General features: G+C 36.8%; 1 protein-coding gene and 1 pseudogene across 2 annotated transcripts in view; both read right to left on the minus strand.

Moving 5' to 3' along the window:
• Window positions 1-21,973, minus strand: part of KCNQ5 (potassium voltage-gated channel subfamily Q member 5) — a 374,302-nt gene that overhangs the window by 133,863 nt on the left and 218,466 nt on the right. The gene's annotated exons all lie outside the window — the stretch shown is intronic.
• On the minus strand, window positions 18,060-18,564 carry LOC134488580 (mpv17-like protein 2; annotated as a pseudogene).

Consider the following 21,973-nt stretch of genomic DNA (forward strand, 5'->3'; position numbering starts at 1 on the left):
AACTGTAATAAGAAATATAAGAACATTTTCCATCCTAATTTAGTCATTGTAGCCAAGAGAGCTACTGTTTATTGAATTAATGCAACTGCCTAGGTTCATAAAATATACAGGACCATACATTGGATTCCCATACACACAAGCCACTAATTATCCAACTACACTGTAGTCTACATGTTATACAAATTTATGCAAGTAAGAATTAGTAAATAAGTTATGGATTGGGATTGTTTTAGATTTGGGGCAATAAACCACTCTTTGAAACTGCAGAAACATGATTAAATGGCACATTATACTACGTTTTACTTTAATATGCCATTAACCTATTCTTTCTTCTAAAACCCTTTCCATAATGACATCTACTTAAAGAAACCTGCAAAATTCCACAGTATAAAAGATGGCATAGTTGCTGAAGATGAAATGTCTTCTTCAACCCATGTGGGCCACTAGCTAGGCTCTTCTGTGCCTTGTATGAAAGACCAACCATCCTGCCCTAATTAAAGGTTTTTTTGTACTCCATACTGATGGAGACATGATCAACGTCTAAGAGTTTTTCCCCTAGCTTAATCTGAAAATCACTGGGATAGTTAATTCTTTTGGTTAACAATAAGTGCTTAGCTTCACACAGTGAACCTAGTCCTTGTGGCTTGTAAGTCATGATTTATGGAATAGTATTGTGCATGAATATAACAGTTGTAGCTTATTCAATAAACCAAAACTAAAATGCAAAAGCAAAAACAAAAACAAAAACAAGCAACAAACTCTAATGCAATGTGCCAAATAGCTATTGTTTTCTTGCTGATCATTAGCGGACGATTTGAAAGGCAGTCATGAAAAGTGTTGGGGAAAAAATTCCTGAGTCCTCTCAGCACTTTTCTCCTGTCCCAGTCACCTAAGTGGTGAGGTTCAGGTCCGTCTCTCTCCTCAATCAGGATACAGTTTGTGAACTCTCCAATACCTTTATTAAGAGCTGTAGAGTCTGGTCAAGCACACAAAGAACACTTTTGACAATGTTTTCTTGGCCAAGAACCTGAGCACACACACAAGTGGTTTAAACCCAGAGTGATACAGAGGTTGCATTTGCATTGGCTATTACATGAATTATTCCATGTTTGGTAATCTTCTAACTGATCTGGAAGTGCCCTCCTTATAGTTTATCTTGCACATGTGTAACAAAGGATCCATAATGTCATGGCAACATACAATGGTTAACAACAGAAATGTCCAGGTACAGTATCTAAAGCTTTCATTTTGGTAAAACCAGTGGTTTTCTAAGACTGAGACCTTTTCCTGGAAGAGGAAAACCTGCGTTAACAAGCCCCTTATGCTACTATACATGGCATTTAAAATCTGCTGTTCCTTTGTGGTTGCCCTAGTTTTATACTTTATAAGTTACCTTAATCACATCTTGTTCGTGGTAACTACCAGGCTCAAGCATAGTAACATCATGGGGGCTGTCTTACTCTTTTATTCCATACGTACCTTACATAAGGAAACTTAAGTTTAAGTTCCATTTTGACGCCTTCCTTTTAAAATGGGTATTTTCAAACTTAGTGTTCACTGACATGGTGGAAAAGAACAGTTTTAGTAATGCAAGCCAGGAGGATTGCATTTTCCATCACTTCTAGTTTCAGTGTGACTTGTTTATGTAAGTAAAATGAGAACTGACAAAGGCTATTATAATTTTTAAAAAATGTTTGGATAAAAACTCTATGGAGCATAAGCATCCCTCCACAGAAAGCAGTTTGTAAATTTAAAACCATAAATATAAATATGAAATGAGTTACTCTTTAGACTTTATAACACTATGATTTCAGCAGCCAAGAGCTCATGAAACTGCCCACATAAAGAAGGTTCAGAAAGTTAGGTCTCGCTAAACATCTAAGAACAGATTACAGTTAAGCTTTTTTTCAGTCTGAAAATAAGATTGTGGCAATTGTATCTTCTGTCTTATTAGTTACACTTTAAGAAGGGAAGAACGAACGCCCAATAATAACTTGTTCCCAAATTAGAAGTTCAAATTGCTTTAACTCTATTATGGATATGATGCAGTTTGTTGGTGTTGGCCTCTCTTACTTTTGTGAACTCAAGGGAGTTTCACTACTACATTGTTTAATGACAAATCCCTTTGCAGTTTTTAAAACGTGAGGTTTTGTTTTCTAGGGGAAAAGGTACAAAACTCCACCGGTTTTGTCCTTCAGTATGGCCCTTCTGAATTCAGTCATCTGGGGAACATACTGTACAGAACCTGGAACATGGAAAAGAATTATTTGCCTGAAAGGAAAATCACTTTAGTTGAACTGTTTCCAAATCTGGATGTAGATTGCCAGTTGTGTTTATCTGTTGGGACAGTCCCATAAACTAGAAAAGCTGCTCATAATCACCCACAAAGATGCAAACTTTGTTTTAACAGTAGGATAGACCACAATGTTTGGACTCATCCAAGACACTTCACTGGGGTAGATAACCTATGATCCCAGGTCCTGCAAAGCCTCCTTTTTTTTTTAAACGTGGAATCTCCTCTAGCTGCTTTGCCAAATTTCAGTTTCCTATTATTCAGAGGTAGGAAACACATGGCAATTGTGCTGACACAGATGTTTTAAAAGTGAAGTTCCACCCACTTAGTGGTGTGCTGAAAAATGTATAACAACTGGCTCTGGTGGTTCCACTACCACCAGGCTACAAGCCTCCAAACAGCTGATCAGCACAGCACACTAGGCATCACAGCTTAGCTCTGCCCTCAATCGCCTAACAAAATTCCTGAAAGTTTAACATTTGGCTCTCACGAGCTAACTCAGTAGTCAGTCAGCTCTAACCACTCCTCTGCAGAAACGAAGCAAAAAATCTTGGTCCCGCGTACAAGCTTGATGAGAGTAACCCCATATATTTTATACCACTTGGCCCACTGCAACCTTTGTGTCCAAAACTATTCAGCCTCCAGCCACCAGGAGGTTGCCTATTGCTATGTTAAACCATAAACCTAGTCTTATAGTTTACAATAATTAGATATATATAAAACACTAAGCCCAAACCCAAACCACATTATGGTTTAGCATTGTTTACTTCCTTATCTGGTAATTCTTGAAGAAAGGATCTTGAACTGGAGATCTGAGAATAAAATATTTGGGTTGTATCAAAGTATGTCTCCTACTTTTGGAAACCCTATTTTCTTCCTTGCACAAGTATCAAAATATAATAGTTTGACTCCTCATGTTGCTATAATTACACTGAAGTAGGTATTCTTTTGCTACTTACTCCACTAATAATTGATCTAATTCCAATGTGTGGTTAACATTTTATGGCATACTTTATTTTTTGTACAATAAGTTTTAGATGCCACATAGGATTGACACTTTGGTTAATTAGAGTTAGGCAACTGTCTATGAGTATATAATATTTTATTATATCAAAGTAATTAATAGAAAAATATGCATATACTATTACCAATGTAGTATAACACAGAAATTAATTTTTTAAAGCATGGGAAAAAACCCTGGAAAACTGTATCATTAATAGAGGTCCCCCCAAAAAGTGACAGTTTTTATTTTGAAAATATTGTCCTTTTTCTATTTCAAATGTTGAAGAACAACACATATCAATAATTCACTGCTGCAGAAAAGATCTAGATTTCTCCTTCCTCTGTTGTATAATAATTATCTTTGCCAGCTTCCATACCGAACGGATTATAGTTTTTGTATCCTGATAAATTCCAAATACTAGAGATGCAGTTAAAAATATGTAACTTATGTGCCTTTAACATAGAAAGATAATAGCTGTAATTCTATTGATTTCTGCTCTAAATGTGGCAATAATAGGACAGACCCAAATTATATAATTCAACATTCCTATTTATGTATCTCCAATAGCAAGGCAATTGCAATGAACGCTTATCAAGCCTTCTCTGAGGTCTTCAATATACACAAGACATAATGCTTTCCTGTAATTACCTCATCTGAAAATGAAAGGATACTGCTTTCTTCTACTGGCTAACCATGTGAGGACATTCAAACTCATTAGTCCAAAAGATACATAAGCAATTAAGATCAATTTCATATATTTCTTATAAAATAGGCTACTAGGTTAAGAGGCTCAACTGATTCCTTCAAAATTTCTAACTGCCATGCAACCAAGAACAAGATTAGGACCAGTCAAAATAGCAAGTGCTTGATTTGAATAAAGATCCAAGAAGCACCACAGAAATAAATCAAGCCTCATTTTTAATTTGACAAAAAGTTAAAAAAACAATCACAACTTCTTTACAACTGGGTTGGTCAAAACTATGAAAGCCCAGTTTATTCACAAAATGGCTTACCTGCTATTAACTTTCAACTATCCCATAATATAAGCTTTTTCATAATATAAGGGACAAAATGATACCTACACCTAATATTTTCTATGATAAACAAGGATCTTAATAGTATGTTGGATCTCAATTGGGTCAAATAATAACTCTCAAGCTGAGTGCAAAAAGGAGCTGTTTCCTTGACTTCCTTATTTTATTTAGTGATAGAACTAAAATAAATGCTCAGGTATATACATGAAATTATGGAAAATTCAATACTGCCAATGTGTAACTAATTTGCACAATGAATGCCTTGCACAATGATAGGTATTCAATATCATATTCTCTTAAAATAATGTGATGTAACAAAGATGATTTCTCAAAATGTAACCTCAGAATTAAATTCATCTTAATCAGATGTGTTTTAACCCAATTATTCAAAGGAATTCTAAACCATCTGTCTAGAGCTTTCATTTGTATCAAAATAGAGGCTGTTCAAGCTTACCAGCTGAGAAGTCTTCCTAAAAATATTTAGTAGTAGTAGTGTTTTTCATGTGCCCGCAACTAGGTGCAGCACAATACAAGAGAATTAAAGGAAGCAAAGTACACCATAATAATCACTCATGATTTAGAGTGATTAATAAACACTACCAATTAAGAATTTTATGAGTATGGAAATGTTCGCGTTTTTAATGGCATGTTGTACTTTTTGTATTTGCTGGATTGTATAATTTTATTTCTTCTTGTTTGTAAGTTGCAAACTACCTCAATGGAGTAGACAGTGCACAAACACTTATAATAAATAAGCAACTTTAGTTTAAAACTTTGGAGAAACTTAAAATAGGCCAAAACCACCTCAAAAATTTCTAGGAAACCACATTTACTGAACGTGCAGGCAGAAAGTGCTCCGCAACCCCAACCATTCTTCCTGGGAATGGAAGGGAAAAAAGACTAGTATCTTGCTTTTCATCTGAGGAAGCAATATATCTTGAACTGGCCCCAACTTCATAGGCAAACAAAGGATTTAAGTTTTACTAAACGCAATATTCTTCCAAACATTTCTCATTCTACAGTACTCTCAACAATGTGAAATGTGTGGATACACAGAGGCAAGAGAGGAAGAAGTGGTGGAAGGCCCATCAGTTACCTTGGGGATGAACATTTATTTGGCCTATCCCAGTTATATCAGCAATTCAAAAATCACATTTGGAAATAATATTCAATCCTACTTCTTAGATCCTGAATTCAGTACTATTTTGCTAGTATGAGTAATGTCATGGCACCAACCAGGTTCTCCCCCCAAGTCTCCAAGCCCATCCTCATCTTGGAGACCAGGCTCAGCCTGAACAAAGGCCAATCAGCAGTTGCAAGGGGGCTGCTGTATGGTGAAGCAAGGGAAAGATCTATTTCTTTACAGCTTGATGTCACAACTCTCTCTGCCCCTCATAGCTGTTGCTCAGTGTTTTTGAGCATTGATTTAGCACTGTTTTGTAATATGCCTAGAATACATTTGTGCAAAACCAGAGTAAGTTTTGACAGATGCTATAGGTAAATCCACAGTCTAGTAATCTGTCCAAATTTGCTTCCCCTCCCACCCCCTTTAAGGCAGATAATTAATGGATCTTTTCCCATGGCTGATGACTTTTGCTGGGAAGGAAACAAAGCTGGAAGGACCCACCAACCTCTATCTTTAATGTACCCTGTACACTGTATATACGGACAGCTTAATTTGCTGACATCTTGCCTACTGCAGGATAAGGATGAGCAGTGAGATCTCAAACTTTATGCCAATATAAGTTTCTGCCTGCTCAAAGGACTCCAGATAATACTTTAAGCTGGCCCTAGGGTGAACCCCATATGATGGAGCTGAGAAAAGGACAGCTACTAGGAATATGCATAAAACAGAAAATGTGCTATTTTTTGAACCTGAGTGCATTGCTCCCTCAATCTTCACTTCCTCAAAAGCAAGGATATATAGTCCTACTTTTGCCTCCTCTGCGTGCTTTATGTGCCTGTTCCTTGATGGTTCCAGCAACATTCAGCACAGCATATCTCAACCCTAACTCTTTCTTCTCTCACCCACATCACCTCAGCGGTTACTGCCAATGTCCCAGAGCGGCATATCCCACTGGCTCACCCACTTTTGATCTTCCCAGTGTCTTGATTCCTCTTCTCTTCCCTCCTCCCTTCAGCTGCCACTGCCAATACCACTCCACAATTGGCTGGAGTCCCACATCTCAGTAAGTTATCGATTAAAAACCACACAGGCTTGTTTCACACATTGCACTAAGTCAAAACAACATAAACCGCAGTACGATTGTGCAGTATGCAAACCCAGCCCTTTAAGCAACTAATTCAGCACCAGTAAAAAGATAGCTAAGTGCAGAAGGGAAAACAGGGTTACTTCAGTGTTACAATATATAAATCCGGCCCATGGATACAGCTAGCTTGGGGTACTTAGAGGGACTATGCCTTCTGCAATTAAATAAATGCAGCTTTTCTATCCTGACATAGTTTCCTCAAATTCCAAAATTAGTATGATTTTCATTGTTAATATGGACTACATTTCCTTTTAGCATGTCAGGTATTTTGATCAAGGAGTTTTTTGGATTACAGTTTTGACAGTCGCTTGCTCTTGACCATGCCTGGCTAATCCAGGCATGGTCAAGATAAACTGTAATCCAGGATAATAATCCAAGATAAAATGTAATCCAAAATTGCTGGAGGTCACCAGGTTGCCTACCTCTCCTTCATTCCATTCTCCCTTCTCTTAGTTTTCCTCAGATCTTCATCAATCAAGTTATCATTCCATGATTACTGATCACACACAATTCTCCTTATGGGTGGCATTTGCCTTTGTTTTGATGGTTTGGGGGTTAATAGACAAGCATGACAACCTATACTACAAACAAAAACTGGTTTCTCCAATATTCTGTTATGTGGGCAGATCTCACTTCTATCCCTGAAAAGTTTTAATAACAATGGAATTCAATCATGTAAATGAGATAATTTTTATCTCTCTCTCTTTGTCCTCTTATACTACCCTTTCCAGCAAGTTTTCATTCCCATTCCTCTCATCTGCCAGAATTGTGTGAGCATTGATTTGTACAAGAGTCTTTGAATCTTGGGGTCATTGTAAGTCTGCTCATATCTCCTTTTTATGCAGAAATGACCTTGCTTGCTAGCCCTTAGCATCATCTAAGGAAGCTACCAAAAGCTTTCTTGGAAAATTAAAATGGTGGGTGGTTGAAGCCCACTGCTTTGTTTGAAAGCATGCCACTCATAAGAAAACAAAAACAAAAGTAAGCTGGGATGTTAAGACAGCATCCTGGGGTGTAAAGGAATTTACTGGGAGAAACTTCTTTCATTTGCCTTCTAACAAACAGACCCTCCATTTTTAACTGATTTCTGAACAGATAAGCCATTCATGGCAGACTTTTTTTCTGAGTCCTTACAACATACTATCACTATTAAAAGGTTACTTGTACCCCAAAGGCATTAAGCATTATCAGAATGCTGTCTGGCTGTAACGTAACCTGTTCCTGGAGAATGAACGGAGAAGGACTGAAAAAAGTCACCCAGGATTCCAGTCATACGTCCCAGCAATACTGGTTGTGGGATAAACTTTTGGGGAACAGAGGGACACAAGGAATTAAAAATAGTTCAAGGTGCACTCCAAGATACCATTTCTGATAGCAACATTTTTTAAAAAGTTGTAATTTTATAACTGACAGTTGCAGTCACGGTAATAATTGCTGCAAAGAACTATTGTAATTTAAAAATAAATCTATGCAGAGAAGAAAAAAATGGTTGAACGTTTATAATTCACAAAAGCTCTTACTCTATTGAAAGAAGATGACATCTCATATGTTGCACAGATTACAGTATAGTTTTGTTATCAAAAATATGAATAATTTTTCTTCCAAGAAAAATCACTGTTATAAGTTAGAGTTGGCTTGTTCTTTCCCATTCAGCTCAATTTTGTTAAAAATACACACCACTATAGTACTCTGAAGAACAGAAATACTCACTGAAGCAGGAAGCAAAATAGTCTGTTACACTTTTTAGAGAGTAAGTTCTTCCAATGTTAATAAAACAATGCTTTCAGAAGCTATAAATTGCTATCTAAAAACTATTTCTTATTCTTTTCTATAAGAAAATTTAAAATAGTTCTATATTGTACTTCAGTTTAAATGTCTAAATCCTGTGGTGATCTCAAGGGAAGAGATTTCTTCTAATCTATCAAGAGATCCTTCAGTAGGCATGAATGAAAGGGATTGGGAAGCCCTTCTAATTCACTCCCCATCCTATAAGACTCAACCTGGGATGCTTCTTCACTGATCGCTTCTGAACTATTTTATATACTTTCAGTTTTGTTGCTTTCACTTACAAAATTTCACATAACATACAACACTGTGGTTTGGGTCAAATCATACTTCAATGCATTTCAGTTAATGTATGTGGACTTGATTTTTAATCTCTTCAGAATGGCAGGAGCGGACATTATTGGTCTCATGCACTGAAGGAAAAGGAGAGGAAACCGCCTGATTCAGAGACTCCTACAGGTTCTTGTAGAGTCATAACTGTTGCCTTCCCGCTGACAGAGTAGGTTTTCCAGCAGAATAGACTTTCCCTTCCTTGGTTCCTAGATCTCCCAGGAAGAGTTGGGTGACCTTTGAGAGCCAATCTGGGAGACACATAGAAGGAACAGAGGAGAGCAAGCAAATGGAAATATGAATACCATAGCAATCTGCTTGTATAACATTGCGTATGCTGCTTTTACCATTTAGAATCATTTTAATTGCTATGTTATTGTTAAAAATATAAGGTGAAATGAGAATTTGACTAAATAACTAGTCTAACAGCTGCTTTTAGCAATTGCATTAGTGTTTAATTCACTTTAACTCCAAGAGTGAGATATATTTCCTATATTACATGTGAGATGTGCTTCCTATATTACACTGGAGTCTTATACTCCTTTGCTGCACTCTGACTTTTACTTTGAGGAATGACCAAAAGTTATGTTTTCCTACATTATGATGTAAAAAGTTATGTTACTGTATATTTAAACAGGTTAACATCTTACTGTTAAACATTACATATTATTTTGACTTCGGGGGGTGTTCCCAACCAGTTATTATTGATGTATTTATATGCAAATATTTAAGAAGAAAAGCAGTGTTTTCTTTTTCAAATGACAACAGTCTTATCAGTAAACAACAAAATCTAATGATAAAAGCTGGATTTATTAAAATATACCTATTCATGTCTTTGCAGAGTGGGGCAATGCAAACACTATTTTGAAGCCAGCCAGTCCAAAGCAGTAAACAACATTTCTGAAAGGTCGGTGTTTCGTAATTACAGTATAGGTTTTGAGGAATGAATAGTGGAAAATGAATATATTACTCAGGCTGAAGCATTAATATTCAAGCTTTGACACTATGTTTGACAATCATGGTAGAGATTAATGCCAGAGTTTGGAACCAGGATGAGATGTTTGCGCTAATCCTATTCTTTTCATTTTAAATCTCTCGGAAAACAATAGATAAGCAGCCTTAAACTCTATAAAAGGAAAGAAATGTACCAACTAAAGCAAACTGTCTGGGCTATAACAATGAAGGACTCTGGGAGATTATTCAAGCTATTAAAATTCAAGACACCAAACAAGTTAAATAATCTCCAGAATTCTAAATATTTGAGACACCTTACTGTAGGGTCACTCTACACTTTAAATGACAGCCCTTACTATGATTATCTATATACAAATCATAACCTGCAACTTCTAAATTCTTAAATTGCATTTATTTCAGTGGAATATCTGCATAACAAGTTTTCTTTATGATAAAATCGTTAGAAGGTTTACATGGTTGCTAGAGTAACTTTCTTCATTAAAAGACCCAATATTTTATGAGAATGAGAAGATCCAGGCTCAAATTCTCATTCATTTCTTTTTAACCCTTCTTATTTCTCAGCATGACTTGGCACTGTAAAAAAACAGTAAGAGTAAGAGACATGAAAACCCGAGTTCTGTGAGTAACCTCTGATACATGAATAATCAAATTGCAGCATTATCTCCTCTACTTCCATGATTTATATCATATATATAACATTATATTGTTATATACTGCATACGATATAAATTATATTATCACTTTCTGATAAAAGCATTTTTCAGAATTACAAAGCTTGCTTTATAGCCTCTAAGAGTTATTAATTATACTAGCACTCACAACTTTATGTTGCTGCCTTTCTCTAGAAAACTTGTTTCCACAAGGAAAATCTTTCTCTGGATCATTTGTATTATTTACTCTGTTAGAATAGAATCTGTTAAACTGTTCAAAAGGAAAAAAAATGCATTCATTTTTTCATTTGCAGGGAAGCTTTCTATTCCTTCTTGAAGTGTTTCTGAACACCTAATGTATTTCTTACCATGACTTCCCGAGAAGACTTTTAAATCAGTTAATTTAATTCTTGAGAAATGTAAATTGTGTAAAAGAGACTAAATGAACTGAATTTAATAGTTGGTGCTATTGTCATTCTGTGGAAGAATCATACATAATACGTAGATTACTTGCACTGCATATTGTTGTCTTGTTGACTGGAGTTCCTTGAAGTGTTTGGGAGTTGTCAATTATTTATGAAATTGTAATAGCATTCAGAATAGATTTTTGTCTTTATTCTGCTCTGAATATTATAGTCCCTAACTTTGAATAATATTGCCCTACTTGCATCACCTGGGCATACTGAGTTTATGAAGTCAAACATTGTCAGTTGCATGACTGTATAGTATACTGTGTTGGTCAACTCAGTTGTGACAGAACAAGCACATTATTATTGGAAATAGATCTTTTTTTAATAAGAATTTTATTAAGTTTCAAGCAAAGATAAAGGCTACAGAAAAACAAAAACCTATAAAGAAAAAAAGAAAAAAACTAAAAAAGTGTAGGAACACAGGAGAAAATTTTCAAAATTACAAAAAGAGGTGACTTCTGACTTTTAACAGTAAGAATATACAACAATTTTCCATAATTAATCCCTAACTCTATATTAAATCAAAATCACATTATTTCTATAAATCATTCCATTGGTGCAATATAAAAATCACTAAATATAGTTGCTCCCTCCCCTTATAATAAAAGATATATATCCTAATATATATTATATCCCCTTATAATAAAAGATATATATCCTAATATATATTAGGATATATATCCTAATATATCTTTTATATTAGTTGATATATCCTAATCAACTTCCCCCCCAATAACATTTATTTAATTATTTCCTTCCTGCTACTATTCTATATATTCCTGTCTACTATCATAAAGAGCAAACTAAAATATATATATAAATTGTCTGCCATTATACTTGATAATACAACAATTTCAATAATCTTAATCATATTAAACCTAAAACCAAACATTTATTATTTTTTTATTATACCTTAATAATCTTAATCCAAATCATTAAAGATGAATGAAATCAGCCAAACCCTACAAGCAATCCAGATAAATATTCTTAAACCCTTATTCCACTTCAAAATAAACCAGAGCATTTACATATCCCCACAATACGCACAGAGCTTTTTTCTTTAAAAAATTGAACAGCCCAACTGCCCTCCTCAAAAACTCCGACTTCTCTTCAAGAGACCTCCCTTCCTTTCCATAGCGTTCCATCAGAAAATCAATTTCACTTATGGCTTGCAACTCGATCTCTTCCTTTAGTTTCTTCAACTCATCTATCCGATCTTCATCCAGCATTTCAACAGAAGCCCCAATCTCACTCTTAGAAGAAACAATTCTGTCTCTGTTAAATTCCTCAGTCTCCTCTACAGCATCCCCAACCAGATGACACATTTTAGATCCCATATTTTCCACAATGTCCTGAATACCTTGCATAAAAACTTGACAGGAATCAGAAAGGATCTATTTAAAATCTTGATGAAAGTCAGAGAAAGTCTGCTTAAACTCCTCCATGTCTCAAGCAGTAGATTATGGTGCACCCTAGGAGCTTAACCAGTGAAAATTGAAGTTATGAAAATATTTTAGAATATGTTTACACAAGTGAAAATGAGATGAGACAGTTCCCCAGGGAAAGTAGAAGCAGAAAACTGAAAGTTCAAAACAGCCAATTCAATGTGTAGGAAAATGCTAATATCTTCAAATTTAGTACAAAAATAATAACAGGGAGACAATTATTCACTCTTAGTCCTCCTTAATATTTGGATGGAAAACAAAGTCCAAAACTTTTTTTTTTAAATTAATCTCAGAAATAACAATAAGCACCAAGAGAACCCACTTCTCCTTGCTGTAGAAAGCCTCTCTTAGGGTATGAATACTTAAAAGAAATATAAATTAGGTGATTTAGAAATGGGATGGCTGGTCTTAGTGTCCCTTTAAGGCTACAGCATGGCTTGGAAATGGTGACATCCCAGCTCCTGGCTGCTCTTAACAGTCAAGCGTGAACACTGTTTGTGATCTTCTGGCTGCAAGCAGCCATCTGGAGGACAGATGGGGTGATTCCAAGTGTTTTCCTTATCCTGAAAAACATTCCTGGGCTTCAGGAAAAACCTGCCTGAGCCCCCAAAAACTGCTGTGTTGTCAGTTCTGTCCACTGAGCCCATGGGCACAGTTCTGTCCACTGTTCAGTCTGCTATGTCCCCATCGGAAGTTGGAAATAGGTCTTCTGATGGGGCCTAAGTGTGAATAATTTCATTTCATCATCTGAGAGTTATTTTCTCTATATAGATTTATATAGCCAATAGCTGTTCATAGTCTTTTAGTTACGAGTTCCACACCTCCTTAACTTCCTTGTCCTTTACAGTCAACACAGTGCCCTTTCTAATGGAATGAGAGAAGGATTGTCCTGCTGGACAGGGCCATGCCCCTGTTGCCTTCTAAAGGATTTCCATGGTATTTTTAGCCTTTCTTGTGTATCTGTTCTCCTTCTCCCCCACTCCTTTCTCTTTGCTATCTCCAGAAATTCTTCTCTTCTCAATCTGTCCTCCAGAGAAACTTGTTTTTATAATTCTTGATCCTTTCTTAATCTCTCAGCCCTTTTCCAGCCTTTCCATTTCTTACAATACTGGGCTGTTCTTTTATGTCAGGCAAGTGGGCACCATCTTCTGCCTTCTCAGATTGTTGCCTACAGCTATGAATTGGAGTGACTTCTGCAACATACATACATACATACATACATAGGTACATACAAAGGACTGCACTACAAATATATCAGACATACCATTTTTCTGCATTGTCTCCATGGCCTTCTCAGTAATATTTCAAGTTCTCTATATTTGTTAATATATGTTAAGCTTACAACAAAATGAAAAAGAAAGGGAAATTGGGATAAAAAGGTGGACATAAACTTTAAGTTTAGGTAGAAGACCCAACCTATTGTTCCTAGAATAGTAGGGGAAAAAGTCAGGGTCAAACATTACAGACTCTCAGGCTAAGCAGAAAGTCCTGACCAGCTTATAAAATGGTTTAAGGTAATAGCTTTTGTCAGGACTGTGTTATACCAACAAAGGCAGTTCAATTATTGACAGAATCCTGCATGTAATTAGTCCTCCTACATATGTTTAAAAGAGAAAAAGGGTTGATGTCAAGGTTACCTAGCAACTTTATCTCAAAAGGGATAAGTGGTCCTTGTTCCACTCTCTCCTGAATTTCTCTAGCAACCTCGAATGTAAAGATAAGAATTCTAGAAGAAAAAACTGTAAATGTGCATGGTAAACCAAATTAAATGCTGTTAACTGTGGTTTAAAAGAATTTATCGAAAGAAAATCTGTTGTCATTCTGGAAACTGAGCAGCTATGTAGCTATAGTCATTTTAGTTCATTAACAAAAATACATAATATGTTAAAATATAAATTGCTGAATATCACAGAAGCTGACAAACGAATACTTTATTCACAAAATTTACCATTGGGTATGTGATTTCAACTAACAGACTCAATTCAAGCAAAACAAAGAAACCACCCTAGCAGCTTGAAAGAGTCCTATCTTTCAAAACTGCTCTAGGTAAACCTGTGTAGCATAATCATTTCCCACTACAAGCATGCCCAATATGTTAATGCTACAGATAAGCTTCATATCGTTCTTTAAAACTCAGGCATACCGTAGAGAAGTTGGACTGAATATCATTCAGATACCATGTGCTCTATATAAGTGCTTCCCAGTAATATCTTATATTTGAAATTGCATGAACCCACTGTTGCATCAGAGAAGAAACCCTGAGTCAAGCTTGACTCCTAGCAACTACAGGCATACCTCCAAGTAGTTTTTCTATTTGAGACCAGTGGTTTCCAAACTTTCAAAATTCATAAAATCCGTTATTTGCTCCCCAAAGAACTCTTAGGCTTGACCCCTGCAAAACTGCTTCAGGCTTGCCCAGATAGTGATCCAGCCTTGGGCACCCTACAATTCTGAGTTCTGAGCTACTCCCCCATCCATCTCAGATACAGATTTTGTCCTGGGCATATATGGATCCTTGAAAGATCCCTTCTCTACCCTGCACCAGACAGTGATCCAGACCTGGACATGCATGTCATGGGTGCCAGAACTGGATCTATGCAAGTCTGCATCAGAGCCCTTCCTGACTGCACTTCATTTCCTCCCAGATAGGCACCTGTCCATGCAGTGTGGAATGAGTTCAGCAGCAACCCTGCCCTACGTATGTATACTCTTCTACTTCCGACCTTCCTAAAATTTGCTTGCAACTTCCTGCAGGATCTCAACTCAATATTTGACAACTGTCCTGTCCTGTCCTGTCGAATTTAGGTTCAAAAACTTTATAGAACTCTCTGGTTTTGCTGTGGCTTGTAGGCAGAAAGTAAAGATCAAGTACCCCTGCTCTTATCAGTGGAAGCTTTATTGGATGAAAGGCCCATCCAGGAATGGAGGGAATGATCTCATTCACAGAAATGTAACTCAGGATTTAAGCTCTTATTCACTTATTTGACTAGCTATAATTATAAATCAATTTAGAACTTACATTTGTCAAAGCAGTACACAGAGATGTATGTTTGCATAAAGCCAATTAAAACATTAATCATGTTAATAGAATATAAAAACAGTAAAATTATCTCAACTACTTTTAAAATATTTGGAAAAGCAGAATACATTAAAAAAAAGAGAAAACACTAACAAAAATGAGCTGTCATAGTTCCAGGCTTACCACAGAGAAAGTCTTGTTCATAATGTGTATCATTATGCATTTCTTCAAGAACAGGACTACACTGGGCGATACTACAACCCTAAAGACATTTCTAGAGAGTTTAGTGCCAAAGGATGGGAAAACTGGATATCTGCAGTGGAAGGGGGAACATCTTGAATTGGAGTCAGACAAGAGTGAGGGTGAATGCAGTTGTGTTAACTGTAGCAATTGAAACTGTGTACGTGTAAGGTAGTAGGAACAGCTAACTGCAAACACATAAGGGATACCCATACCTAGTTCACCTTTAGATGAACTTCCTTCATGATAATACTAAAAATCACAACCCCAAGGTGAGGTGAGCTATGCAGATGGGAAAGGGGAAGACTGAAATCGTGTGAACAGCAACCAGTCACTTTACAACATGTGTATACCTTATAACCAGCCATCTTGCAGAGTGGGAATATTTTATAGCCAATCAAATTAGAGCGGGCCAAAAGTTAGGTATAAAAGCTTGGAAAACTCTTTGTTCGGGGCTCCTTCTTTTCATGAGGGAGTCCTCCTTTGTTGCAGGCACCTTCAATAAATGAGTTCCTTCAAATTCTCCTGTCATGTGTGGTGATTGGCCCTGCTGCACCGATTTGGGGCCAACAGTGCTAAGTGAGAATGCCTTCCTAAAGTTCTCTGCACTGTCTATAAAGAAAGAAACTGGAACCCTGGATTTTGCTGAAGAAAAGGCAGAATTTTCCAACAACTCAATATAGGGTGGATGAGTAAGAACCATATTTTAAGAAATTCCAGCTCAGTGAACAAAGCCACACTAGTGGACACAAAGAAGTCATGAACTAGAAAAGTTCTGGAAAGAGTAGGAGATAAACCACTACTTCCTTTAATGTTGCTAAAACAGTACTGAAGGAAATTGTGAAGACCACTTTATTGAATATTTTCCAGGAAAGATTGTGATTCTTTCAGCTCAAAAATGAACATTTCCAAACATTTATCAGAGCACCATCTTCTGAGAATTTCAGCTTGGATTTTTAGAGCATTTAAATCATCAAAATCAGCACACTGAATTAAGCTTGAAACTAATATGTATGTACATATGTATGTATGTGTCAATAGCTGGCAGGCATCATTCTGTGCTACCTGACACTTCCAAATCATTGTCAAGATTCACTTAGAGAAGTTCAATAGTTTACCCTCTCGCTCAGCTGATGCCTATTAATTCACAATTTGCTTAATTCTATGTGGAATTAGATAGTATTTAATGTGTATCTAATTCTGGAATCAGTGGGGAGGGATAGCCTTCCCTTGTCACTGGTTGTGTAATGTTATTTTTTTTACATTCTGAAATTATGGATGTCCCTTCCTTTTTTCTTCACTTTCAAATAACACCCTCTGAATACACAGCACAACACTAAATTTAACTTATATACTTATAAAGCGATGTTCCAAATATGTAATAGTTTTATTAAAATTGATCAGGTTGTTACAAAAAAATCAAGCATTTGAGAGAAATAAAAAAAATTGCACACTCGAGAATTGTACAGTTAGGACAGTTGTTCCTAATAAAGATATTACTCAATTATGACTTTTTATTTTTTTTTCTCTTTCCCATTGACCAACGTAGCTATAGTTGCACCCTCTGTATGTGTATGTGTGTATTAATCTATCCATGCATGCTGAAAGGAGAGGAAAACTACGCAGTTCAAAAAGAAGTTCTTGATTCAGTGTTCAGCTTACTATATAAACTTTCCTAAACTCATTTGTCAAAATAAAGAATGCATGAGAATCCTAGTGGGATTCCGGCTGGAGATTTCTGAAACATTACAACAGCCAGAAACTTGTCTTTTAAAGACCCTGAGCATTTTCCCAATGTGGTGCCTAGAAGCTCCTCAGCATACTGAAGGAGCTATAAAATTTGCTCCCATAAGGCCAGTTCAATTTTTCTAGAGTCTCCATCCGTATTCCAGCTGATTTTTTCTTATAGTATTTAAATAACCCCCCTAAATCCCTTGAAATAAAAACATCTACCATCGAAAAAAGGAAATAAATGTGCTTCTCTCCACAATGATAAATCACTACAATATATCTGGAAGCTGGTAGAAGACAAGGCGCCCAAATAGCTTTTATGGGTCCCAAACTTAGTCTCCGCAGACACTTGAAAAACATGCTAGCTTGCAAATGGATTCTAACCTTGTATCTTATACTGTATATTCAGATGAAACATTTCCAAGTCACCTGCAGACAAACCTGAAAATAGACGAAATTTGTTTTCATCAGATCTCAATTAAACTGTATCATTTTTAAGGATTTTTAGAGAGTGCTTATTGTTGAAAAATGGTGTATATGTACTTGAAAATAAATAAATAAAATTGACCCTTTGCTTTGTTTTAGACTAGGTGAATGCAATAAATGCCTCAGCACTCATTAAAAACAGGGTTATTCAGGAAAACTAGCATAATAAAACATTTTATCTAGCTTAACCTTTACAAGGATAAGAGGAATAAAATAATTCAGTTCCACTAAGAATGCATCAAATCTGCATATATTTTTTGCTAGTGCAATCGTTTTAAAGAAAGAGTTTCTCCGCTTTGGCTCTTTTGCCTCCAAGTCTTTGCAGTCCTCAACTTCGGTGTTTCAGCTATGAAAGGTAGACATTCCATCCCAAAGTCACTACTTTCACAAACTCTGTATTGCGAGGAGCGATACCGAAAATTTAACATTTGAGCCGCTTGCCAAACAGTGAGCTCTGCCAGGTAATAGTCCCAGAATTTACCCCTAAATTCATCAATGCCGTCTGCCAAACTATGGCCTTGAAGCAGCTCCATGGTTATGAAATACCGACCTCTGAAAAATGGAGCAACGGCCTGGTCGATTGCTACCTTCATGATGACAACCTTAAGACGCTGAACTTCTCTTCTTGGGGTCATTTTCCCTATCCATAAATACCAGGAATGCAGGAGTGGCCCCATGCTTCATCCAGTGACAGACATGTGAAATGTATGGTCAATATCCCACTGCTGTGTTTGCTTTTTCCTTCACTCCAAAGACTGCTGTATTATATCTGCACCTCCTAGTAAGAATCCAGAGTTAACTGTGCTGATAATGAAAAGACTGCAGCCACCAAAAAGTATGCATTTTAACCAACCATTTATACACCAACAATTAAAACATTTTAAGATGGTACAACAAAATTATCATTTCCTATGATATACACAATTTTCTTTTATTCAATTCTCAATTTTGGTTTTTAAACGATCACTTCACTTTGAAAAAAAAGTCCTTTTTTTCACTCATAGAACTGTATAAAATGCATAGAATTGCACCCATCCCGGGAATAAGAATTTAAGGTATGGAAAAACATATTAATAACAAGTATGGATAGGAAAGTGGCAGCAGAGTAGCAACTAGCTCTTCAGTAGAAAACAGATTTTATCTCCATGTACCAGACTGCCTGTGCAAGCATGGTTTTGAAAAATTTCTTATCCTACTTGCATTAATGGACAAAATGAGCAACAAGACAAACAAAATGTCTGGAGCTAAAACAACAGAAGTTAAAAAGCATGGCAAAAGCACTGAAAACAGGCTGTGCAGTATGGTAAAAATGCATGCACTACTTCATGACGCTCATGGAGGCATTGCGCAGCTTCAGTGGTTATTTGGTTCGCAGGGGGAAGCACCATCTGCCATTTTGAATTGGATCTCATTGCCTGTCAACTGCCCATCATTTTGAGTACTGCCAGCAGCCTGTTCATATCTAGGGGTTGTTCGTAACCCAGAGATTCATAACCTGGGGACACGCTCAGTTGTTCCCCAATTGTTTCATAGCTTTCAACAAAAAAGCCCAGGATACTATTCTAGTACATACACAGGAAGAAAATGATGTTCTCTTAGAAATATTTAAAACATATGTGGCTATTTATTGCATTTCACTTTTTCATTCATTGATCATTTTTATGTGTAAAGTAAGTTCAACTTTTTAAACTGGATTTATATTCCAATATAGTGAAATTTTACAACCAAAAGAAGATGACATCTTCTCTTAATGGAATTTTAGTGTAAATATTCTGCAGAATCTTTGCAAAATGTCACAGAAATAGTTCGTATCAATTATTTAAAAAATAAAAATAAAAAAGCTGAAGTGTTTCAAACATAGACTTGGTGATTATATTTATTCAAAACCTGCTCCTAACTTGTTTGTGGACTAACCAATGGGATATATAGGCTATAGCGCTTTCAGAAGACCCCCCACTACTAGCTCAGATTCCTGGTTTTCCAATTAAAAAAAGAGCAGATTTCTTGTCCCTATAGAATCTGTGTTGTGCAACAAATATTCAAAGACAATTTTGTCCTACATTTTTGTAAGAAGTGAGATTCGTCTTACCTCTCCTTGTGTTTAGCCAATGAAGTCATGATCCAGTGTCAATTGTAGACAGTGCTAACTTAAAAGGTTAATGACCACTTATCAACAGAAGAGTTAAGGTTAGGGTTATTTTCAGGAAAATTTGGAATCTAATCTTTATTTACACTTAGAAAGCAACTGAGGAAGCCAGGATATCAGTGAAACCATGATAGGATAGTAACTCAGTCCGTGAAAGAAATCCTAAGTCAGTCCTTGTTCCATAAAGGTAAAGGTAAAGGTTTCCCTTGACATTAAGTCCAGTCATGTCCGACTCTAGGGGGCGGTGCTCATCTCCGTTTCAAAGCCGAAGAGCCGGCGTTTGTCCGTAGACACCTCCGTGGTCATGTGGCCAGCATGACTAAATGGAACGCCGTTACCTGCCTGCCGAAGCGGTACCTATTAATCTACTCACATTTGCATGTTTTCGAACTGCTAGGTTGGCAGGAGCTGGGACTAGCAATGGGAGCTCACCCCGTCACGTGGATTCGAACCGCCGACCTTCCGATTGGCAAGCTCAGCAGCTCAGTGGTTTAACCCGCAGCGCCACCACATCCCTCTCCTTGTTCCATACCAATAGATAAATAAATGAATCAGTCTGTAAATTAATCAGTTCCATTAACCATCCCATTAAAAAAAAAGCAGGCTTCATTAGTACTTTAGGTAAAGATATAGAGTACTAAGCATGTATTACACAGCACTTAAATGCAGTCTACTGTTTTGCTGCTGGGAAAGAGAAAAGTCCACTATTATTATCAAATTTTATGTTACGTTTTTGTTTGGGGTACTCCTGGGGCAGATGCCACAAATCAGGCATGCAGGTCTGCCATTTTACAGCATATTTATACAGCATCAGGGAAAGAAGTTTATACAGCATCAGGGAACTCTAATCATTATTGGTTAATGCAAATAAGCAACTCCTTGTGTAGAGATGTAGAGTGCAGAGTTGCTGCATCTTTAAAACCACTTTTCTCAAAACGGCTTCAAGATACTTCATCATTATAGTACAAAACAGTTGGGTTCTTTTCCCTCTGCATATTTAATTTTCAATTTATTTTGTCTATCTTTAGCTATTCATGTAATAGCTAAAGATACAAGAGGAGATCAGTTAAGATCTAATTGATCTCCTTTTGTACCCTCACAAATTTGTGATATAATTAGGCTGTGTTTTGGAAAGTAACATTAAAAGAAGAAACGGCTTGGATGGCTTTCAACATCTAGTAGGCAAAGTCACTAAAATAAGTGGTTAAGCTATTGGATGGGCTTTACAATAATGAGGCAGTAAGCAGAAAAAGGGGAAAAAAAGAGCTTCTGGTAGCTGTGCAGTAGAAACAGTTTCTGACAGCTGCGCAGTGGAGTAGAGACTAGCCTTCACCTTTGCTCACTAAAGTTCAAGAGTTTGCAACTCCCCTAGATGGAGCCTCAACATTGTAATTAGCTTTAGTAATGAGTGCATAGTAGGGACGTGTGCACAAAGTTAACAGCACGCATGAGCAAGAGGAGGGACATGTGCAAAAAGTGACAATGTGCATCAGCAAGAATCAGGAGTTAGATGACGCAGATTAGTAGCTAGGTAACCGATAAGGCTGGTATGCATAGGTATTCGCAAAACAAGTAAACATGCTAAGACAGTAAAGCAATGCTGGCATACCCTAGACTGAGAACTCCACAGTTTGCGTAGTTTATTGCTTCAAGGCTGAAAAGCTGCTTTTCACTTCATGTTTTGTTGCAAGAATTTTACTTTGTATCTCATTGCAGAACTGTATAAAAAGTTTGCTAATCTGAGAGCCTTTGTGCTCAGCTTTGGGAAATTGTTCCCCTTGCGCCTTCTGTGCAGAATACGTATTTTATTATCTCCACCCTTGGTGCGTTTTATTCGGCAAAACTGCATGCCAGGCTACAAACCCAGAGTTTTAGGGACAACAACATATGGCCTGCGGGCTGCATGCAGCCTACCAAGCAGCCTTGTGTGGCCCGCCTTCCATTTTTAAAAACTCAATTCATGGCCACTAAATATCACTGCTACCAGGAAGGATCTGCTGCTGCCACCACTGCCCCGAAAGACACACTGCCAAGCTCCTCCAGTGCCTCCAGGCCTCACCAATGCTTCTCGCTCCTTTGCTGCCACTATTCTGCTG

This window comes from Candoia aspera, chromosome 1 (genome assembly GCF_035149785.1).
Source record: "Candoia aspera isolate rCanAsp1 chromosome 1, rCanAsp1.hap2, whole genome shotgun sequence".
Lineage (NCBI taxonomy): Eukaryota > Metazoa > Chordata > Lepidosauria > Squamata > Boidae > Candoia > Candoia aspera.